This window comes from Nelumbo nucifera, chromosome 1 (genome assembly GCF_055504915.1).
Source record: "Nelumbo nucifera cultivar China Antique chromosome 1, China Antique-T2T, whole genome shotgun sequence".
NCBI classification, from domain to species: domain Eukaryota; kingdom Viridiplantae; phylum Streptophyta; class Magnoliopsida; order Proteales; family Nelumbonaceae; genus Nelumbo; species Nelumbo nucifera.
In genome coordinates this window covers 89,682,769-89,691,843 of record NC_142649.1, presented here as the reverse complement: position 1 = coordinate 89,691,843, position 9,075 = coordinate 89,682,769, and the positions used below count along the sequence as shown (strand labels likewise).

General features: G+C 40.4%; 1 pseudogene across 1 annotated transcript; it reads left to right on the top strand.

Annotated features, from left to right (window-relative positions):
• The first annotated feature begins 281 nt into the window (after window positions 1-281).
• LOC104588842 (U-box domain-containing protein 28 pseudogene) lies at window positions 282-2,268 on the top strand (annotated as a pseudogene). Its single transcript, XR_016076403.1, has one exon. The product of XR_016076403.1 is annotated as a U-box domain-containing protein 28 pseudogene (transcript).
• Window positions 2,269-9,075: the final 6,807 nt, after the last annotated feature.

The window sequence follows — 9,075 nt, the reverse complement described above, 5'->3', positions numbered from 1 at the left end:
CCATTTCAGACCGAATACCTCTTTTGGGTTGATGGATCATCTGCAAGCCGAAAAAGAAACCCTGCTCGGTCTTCGCAGCTCATGATAGAAATCGACCGACCAACCGACCCCGCCGGTGGTCCGCTCTCTCTCTCCTTCTCTCTCTTGAGAGAGAATTTCAACGGTCTTCTCAGTGCCCCCTCATCTACGTTTCCTCCTTCACGCTCGCATTGACCAAAGACTTGCTTAAGAGGAAAATAAATAATAATTAATAACGTTAACCACTCTCTCTCTCTCCTGACCCTCTCTCTATTAGACTATTAGAGTCAAGTGACGCCGTTTCTTCACATTTTGACCCGTTCTCTCCCCCAGCTTCAAAAGCCACGCTCCCCCGTCTCCCACTTCTACGTTTCTCGCTCGCTCGCTCTCTCTCTCTCTCTCTCTCTCTCGCTTAGCTTTCAAAATCGATCTCAAAAGAGAAGAAAATTTGATCCATCGAAGAAGAAGGAAAAGATGGTGAAGAACGATCTGTTTATCACCGTTCCGAGCTTCTTCAAATGCCCCATTTCCCTCGACGTCATGAAATCTCCGGTAAGCCTATCCACCGGCGTTACCTACGACCGCTCCAGCATCCAGAAATGGCTCGACAGCGGCAACAATACTTGTCCCGCCACCATGCAAGTCCTCCAGAGCAAGGACTTTGTTCCCAACCACACCCTCCACCGTCTCATCCAGATCTGGTCCGACAACCTCCCCAATACCACCTCCTCTTCCTCCGACGCCTCTCCGGCGACCTCCCCTCTTTTGACTCAAGAGCAAGCTAGAATCTTGATCAAGAACATCGACGACAACACCGAAAACCGTCTCGATTGTTTCTCCAAGCTTGTCGATTTCGCCAAGCAGTCCAATGAGAACCGAGCCTTTCTCGCGAAGATGGACGGTTTCGTTCGGATCATCGTCGGTGTTCTTGGAAGCAATGCCGATGGTGGAGAAGAGGTAGTAGGGATTGAACTCTTCGAACACGTAGTTAGGATTTTGGATCTCATTCTGATGGATTACGCTGATAAAGAACAACTCATGAGATTAACGTTGAAAGGGAATAAATATTTTCTGTCATCGATTCTTCTGGTTTTAAAGAAAGGAAGCTTGGATTCGAGGATCGGGTCCGCTAGGGTTTTGGAGGCAATCGCCGTTACCGGTGAATCCAAGCTTCTAATCGCCGAGAAGGAAGGGTTGTTGCCCGAGATAATCCGTCTAATGACTTCCGAGGTGGACTCGATTGCGATCGAGGCCGGATTATCTTGCTTGATCACCGTATCGATGCCTAGGCGAGTCAGATTACAGCTTGTCCGGCTCGGAATCGTTCAGGTACTCTCGAAGTTGTTAGCCCATTCAGACACCGGCGTTTCTCTTGCCGAGAAAGTTCTGAAGCTACTGGAGATGGTTTCGACGTGTCCGGAGGGCCGTACGGCGTTATGCGAGGACCCAACGTGTATAGCGACGATTGTACAGAGAATGCTTAAAGTATCGAACACGGCGACGGAGCACGCGGTGATGATCCTCTGGGGCGTCTGCCATCTGTTCAGAGACCAGAAGGCGCAGGAGGCGGTAACGAAAAGCAATGGGTTGACGAAGATACTGCTGTTGATGCAGAGCAATTGTTCGCCGTCAGTCAGGCAGATGGCCGGTGACCTGCTCAAGATCTTTCGAGTTAACTCAAAATCGTGTCTTTCGAGCTATGATACTAAAACCAAACATATCATGCCTTTCTGACTATTATTCCACGAGAAAAAAACAAAAACAAAATCAATCACTAATTAGAGGAAAGAAACAAAACAAGATTCTCTGTAAATCAAAAGGAAATTTTGTTAACAAATACAAAGAATTGATTCAATTTTATGCAGCAAATTGTTCTTTTTTCTTTCTTCTACTTCTTTTATACTGCACATAAAACTCTTTTTTTTTCCTTTTTCAACAATTACACTAGATTGAGCAAAATGGGTTTCAGAACTAAACCTCGAATTCATTTTCTCAGAAATGGATTCTCGAATTGGGTATCCCAGATGGATCAAATTTCATTTTTTTTCCCTGAATAGAAATTGGTTTTCTCCAATATTGTCGCCATTTGTCAGAATTCTCTCTCTCTCTCTCTCTCTCTCGCATTCTTAGAAGAATAGCTTCAATAGTTGAATTCCTTATTCGGGAAATTATTTCCCTTTGTTTGTATTTGAATCAAGTACGTGTTTTTCTTAAGTGGGCAAATAGATTCCTGAATTCTAATTCAATTTCCATTTCTAGTCTTTGTTTTCGGATCGTGTGAAAACTCTGGGTAGAAGAAATGGAGATAGCCAGAGAGACAAGTTGCCGCAGTTGTTGTAATATTTGTTGCCGCAGTTGTTGTAATATTTGTTGCCTGTAATTCCTCATGGGGTTTCTGTAAATTGGCCCAATGGTCCCATTGGTGATTCCAGAAAGATTGAACGACGAGAGATCGTTGACTATGTCGATCCCGGAATGAAATAAAAGAAAGTCTCAGAAAAAGAGGGAGCACGGTCTTGGAGGAAAGGGAAGAAAACCACGAGATTGAGGGAGAGAAGGGGACAGAAGCACTTTGTTTTCCGCGTAATCTGATCAGTTGTTCATTAAAGAATTGTATCATCAGACATGAATCGTTGGTTTAGGAATTTAATCCAATTCAGTATTCTTAAAATAATAGAATTGCAGAATAAATCTAAGAGGGCAGAATTAAGAATAGCTATCTCCCACTAAACTGGTCTCCATTGGCCATGAAATTAGCTTTCTTTATTTCTGCTTCCTTTATCCTCTTCTCCCCAAAAGGAATGCACTCAGGAACAAGGGCTTTGAGCCTTGAGCTGTCACAGAATTTTTAAAGTGGGTTGGATTGGTGATGGCAATGGAGAAGAATGGTGGATCTTTTCTTTCATTATTATTATATTATTGTTTGTTGTCACTTGTCAGTGGTCCGATTGAACAGTAGTGTATGTAAGGATTGCAGATTGCTGGTTAGTACTAGACTACTAGGTATGGCCTACCCACCACGTGTGATGATGGGCTTGTGCATTTGGGCTTCAAGGAGGTTGATTAGGCTTTTATCTTTGGAAGAATGATTAATCAGCACAGATCAGAATTTTATAGCCCCAAAGTACAGGGGGAATGCAATCTGACAAATTTACGGACAGGATGTGGTTTATAGGGGGGAGAAGGCTGGAATTCAGAATTCTGCATCGTATGTATCTGTACTTCCCCGTTTATCTTTTGAGTTTGAGTTTTGATGGATTCTAGCATCAATGAGGGGGAGGACCCACCTGTTCATTTCTTGTTGACAAGACATTTCTCAGATATCAGAACAATATTTGTTTGGTGGCAATTGGCAAATGCTAGAACTGAAGGTAGAAGTTTAGTCCATTTCTGTTACATTATTGAATTTGGACAAGAGAGGAAGAGCTACAAGATAACATTACTTGGGCTCATAAAGTTCAGTAATGGGAGGCTACTAGGCCCCAAAAGTTGTTTGTCCAAAGTATGAGATGGGCTGGGCCTGAAGGACTGAAGCAAAGCTACTTTGGCAATATTCTCAAATTTGAAAAGGAAAAGGGTCAGCCAGTTAGCCCTACCCCATCAACCCAATGATCCGATCTACTAAAGAAGGAAAAGAAATGCTAATTAAGTTCAAATGGTGTATTCAAACTAAAATTGAATTATTTGATGCACCAATTTTTTATTATGTTCCAACAATCCAATTTGGTCCAATACGCTTCCCAAGGAAGATCTCATGAGTATAGGTTTGACTACATTAGTTAATCCATTAGTGGAATTGATTGATTAATTAACAAGGTTGGTGGCTTGAAAATTCATGTTTGGGGTTTGCCAGCAATTCACTTGTATTGATTAACATGCAAGCATGGACTGGTGGAAGAACTATTTGCTTTGATTGAACAAAGGAAGATATCCTCTGGATTGTGTCTCTGTAATTCAAACTGAATGGAGGCCAAATTCATTTGTAGAATTTGATCAGAATCCCAGATGGGATTCTCTCTTCAAATTCCCAGACCATGGAAGTCTTCTGTGTAATTTGCATTTACAACTTGAGTTGTATTCTTAATTAATGAAGTTGCACGGATGGATGGATGATTTGCTTTGATTGAACAAACAAAGATATCCTCTGGATTGTGTCCCTGTAGTTGAGACTGAATGCAGGGCAAGTTCATTGGTGGAATTTGGTAAAAATCCAAGATAGGATTCTCCCTTCAAATTCCCAGACGATGGATGTCCTTTGCGTAATTTGCATTTACAATTTGAGTTGTATTCTTAATTAAAGGGAATTTGCACGGATGGATGAATGATTTGCTTTGATTGAACAAACAAAGATATCAATTATCTCTTCTGGGTAGTAAAATAAATATGTAGAAGACCAAATTGGATTGAACACTGAGCAAGTTCGTGCGTGCAATTTGGTGGAAATCCAAGATATTGGATTCTCTCTTCAAATTCCCAGACTAAGCATGCGTGTCTAATACATATTCCGATGATGGATAGATTCTTGTTTTCTGTGGAGATACTATATTCAAATGATCTATCTGGTCCTTATTGTGGGAGGTGGAAATGGAATTGCTAGTCCACATTCAAGCATCCCCTAGCTAGGAATTCCTGATTCTGCAGAAAGAAAAAGGTACAGCCGGAACACTTCAAATCCCCATTATGTTGAATTTCACTCAAGTCTGGAAATGGAGCTCGTGGAATTGGCTAATTCCTTTAACAGTTTGATGTTTCACAGTTAAGAGACCAGCCACATGCACAGAGTTTGGTGTGGAGGAACATGTGGAGCCCTTGTTGGGCTATGAATCTCTTTTCATTCCTAAAGAAAAAAAGCAGTGGAACCAAAACACTTTTGGTGGTGAAGACAAAGACAGCTCTTTTCTGCTTTATATATTTCCAAAGTTTTGTATTAGATTAATGTGGGCTATGTTTGGATTATGGATTTTAAGTGAAATTTGCTAAGTTATTAAAAAGTTATAACATTTACAAGGAGAAACCCATCAGCTGGATTAGAGCTAAATGACAAATTAGTTCTTTTGTAATTACTATGCCAAAGGGTACTTAAAAACTAAAGTCTTAGTTCCCATTTGGGAAGGCTTTCACACCAAGGTTACCGATCCAAAACTGGAACCATTTTGGCCACTGGTTTCCGGGTCAGTGGTTTGAACGGACAGTCAGTTCTAACATAAAAAAAAAATTAAAATAAAAAAAGGCCAAAAACCATTGAACGAGTCGAATGGATCGATGGTTTGATCGCCCTGGTCAGCGACCCGCTGACCAAATCAACGGTTCTTGGCCAAGGACTTCGTTAAGGGTGAAATGGAACCAGTTGCCTGGACGGTTCCTGAATCGAACAGTCCAACCATCCGGGTCAACGATGATTCGAAAACACTGTTTCAAACAGCAGTTTCTGGCTTTGCAAGGTGGGCCCAATGTGAGAAAACCTAGAAATTAGGTTTGGTGAAAAACCTGAAAGACCCAAACACACTTTCATCAGTGAAAAAATCGACTTTCCAGTGAAATAGCTACTTCAAGGTGACTCGGTGAAAGCAACTCCGTCAAGGTTATGCCCTCCCAAACGGGCCCTTAAACTGCAAGGTTTGCCTTCAAGTTGAATGGACAGCCTTGAAATCAAGATGCTGAATGGTGGGCCTGATGCGTCCTCAGACTCGGGAATCTCAGACTGGGCCAAAATGTACTGGTGCCATAAGAATCCGAGGAAGCAAGCACCTATGACCTAACCAATCAACCCATCACCAAAGAGCAAACCAAAAGCAACAGCTCAACCAGAATAAGTGCAGGTGTCATGGGGGGTCCTCCCAAGGTTTGAAAAAGCAGCATTCGAATCCATGGACGTAGAAAAAGAGAGAAATGATCTGGAAGACAGAAGAGAAAGGAACGACGATACCTACAACAACAAGAATGAGAATGACTTGACACCTCCCACCCCAGCCCACTTGTGATGCCTACGTTCAAGACAAGTCGAGAGAATAAAACCTGAATGATTTTCAACACATGAGAACGATTGACTACTACTATGTTCCAGTTAAGATTGATAAAGGAAGTTACAAAATTTGAGCATTCCACATTGGTTTAGACTAAGAGTGGGATTAAGGTAGTTATTTGAATTGACTGATAACCACGTCCATCATCCCAAAAGACTAGCCATTTCTTGTAATGTCTGATTATCCAATAAAAATGGCCTAGTTTTAATTAGATTTATCACTAGCAGTCATGATGACAGATTTCTCTTTCCAGTTTCAACCACTCAGATTGAAACCTGAAAAATGGATTAATGCATTTCTGGTTGCATGAATCAATCACCTCTTTCATAAATCTGAGGGTTTCAAAATCTTCTGCATGCACAGACAGCTTCCCATTAGGCTTCATCTTTCTCCTTGTCTTCCATAACATTCTTCAAACTTGGTTTTGCTTACATTATCTAGTTGGTTGGAGCACAAAGGTTAGTGAATCTGCTAACAGAACAGGGTGTACACCATTAAGTGAAGTCAACTGGCCATACCATTAAGAGCCTACAGCATCTCAGCTGTAGTAAGCGGTAACCATCTCAACTACGTATCAAGAATCTCTTTGTGATGTTCTTGTAAGAGAACTTAATAAGATAAAATAACCATTGTTCAGCATTTTTTGTTATTTCTCAAGTCTTAAATATAAAACAATGAATATTAAAATAGCTTTATAAAATTAAATAAATTGTTTTTTCTATGGATGAATTTCTACCTAAAGTAAATTAGTGTGGGTTCATCCGCACTATATGTTTTTTTTTCTACAGATGAATTTCATGGTGTTGCATTCCTGTTTACATTCCATATAAGCGCGCTATAAACTATACCAAAAGTCCAAAATCATGTTTGGTTGGACACTTGAACAGGCTTCACTTCAAACGCTTATTTACATCACTATTTAAAGAGGGAATTTCCACTTTCGGATATATTATGTGGTGTCCAGAGGTACTCACGTGTTTAAAAGTACATTAAATTACTGCGTTTTATTATACACCAAAAGGTCCAAAACATCTTTGTGCACATTTGGGGGGGGGGCCTTCACAGAGTGGCTTCTGGCTTTGGAAGGTGGACCCCCACATACTTTGTTTGGTGAAGAACCCGGACATTGTTCAGTCATGAAAGCCTCTCTGTTGAAGCTTACTTTAAGTAGCTTCTTCAAAGCAGCTCAATAAAAGCCAAAACCCTCCTAAGATTTGTCTAATCATGGATCTGCCCCTCAGATGTAAATACGTAACCATCACTTTAGGGAGCATTTAAGGGTTCATTACCAAAAACCAACATGAATCAATTTACAGGACCAAGTTATGTTGTGCTAGATACTTTGATTGAAACCATAGATTTTCAAAAACCAAAAACCACTCGAACCTTTAGGCTTAAAAGTGAGCTGCCTCCATGGGAAAAAGAAATCAGTCGATCTTTTAGAAACCAAGGCTAAAGATGAGTAGAATCAACCTACATGTATAGCAACCATGGAACCATTTATCAAACATTATTACAGCAAAATCAGTGGATCAGGATCAGCACCAAATTGGACAACTAATACCCATAACAACATGATGCACAAGCACACCTGGATCAAAAAAAAAAAAAAACAGAGAGAAGGCAAGGAAAAAGAAAAAGAGACAATTAAAGATTATGAGCCCCATCAAAGGAAAACATAACCAAAAGATTATTAAGAACCATGAATCAATGTAAGCACAGATAAAAGCTACGGGCCGAAAACACGATTATGTTTCATTACCGTTTCAAATCAAATCATGGGTTTCTCGATTGATGCCCAAGTAACATTCCATGAAAAAAAGCACAAATGCTAAGTAGAACCTTAGTCATGGAATAAATGATATTCCAGAGCAGAAGAAACATATTGATGGGAATACTGAGGACAACAGGCAAGAACAATGTCTACCAATAAAAAAAGGCAAGAATAAAACATCTCCGACACTCGAACAGCATAATTCCCAAACCCAATACAATCGTCTTATACGGGTAAGGAGAAAAAGGAAGTTTAAGATGTGAAAGAAATAAAATAAAAAATGAAAAAAAAGAAGCCCAATGGAGAGCAAGATTTGTATTTTGTGCCAGAGAAGACTTTTCCTGCACACGAAAATCTATTAACTCCCGCCCAGCATTTATCTTGAACAAGTTTTTTGCCCTCCAAGAAGGCACTTCGCCTTTTCAGAAACATATGGGAAGTGGAATTATCAATTCAATCCTCGTACTGAGAAAGGACATTAGAACTGTAACTTGGACATGAGAAACAGTGCCTCTGGTCAATCCTCGTAGTGAATGGAAAGGACATTAGAACTGTAACTTGGACATGAGAGTGCCTCTGGTCTGGACTTCTCAGGTTGAAGGCATAAAATCTCATAAAGGTATTTGGAACGATATGAGCAACATCAATATTCCTCCCAGGAAAGGCAATACTAACAAAAAAGAACCATGATAAGACCAATGACCAACGGTTCCTGAACCTCTTTGTAAAGCTTGCAAACAAGCTGGAGCATGATTATGAACAATGAAACTCCTTCCATCAATGCGCCAACGCTTGAGACTACTGTGGCTTGTTAAAATTGCAGAGAGCTTGTTGATCTTGCCCAAAAGCTTTCACAATTTTAAAATGCAAAAGCCGTGTCTCATAAGCGCATGATTATGACAAAGAAACCCATGCATGCATCCAAAAAGACCATAAAAGGCCAAATTGTAGCCTGCCAAAAGGTCAACATGGTTAAAAATGTTTCAATGGATAATGAAACAAATTGGCTACAAGAGTAAAGATTACCCAGATTCCTCCTCCCAAGGAAGTGTTGGAGAAGAGAATTAAAAATGGACGGTAGTTATTCTAATGTCACCTCTACTCACAGATGAGAAGTAACAGACTCCTCAGAGTAGCCAGCCTCAAAAAAGTTTCAGCAGAATCAGATACCAACAAACTGAGCAGTTATCACCATCAGTCTTCCAGATATCCATACTACCAGAGTGAGAACCCAGAATTGAAATTAACCATGCAAGCAAA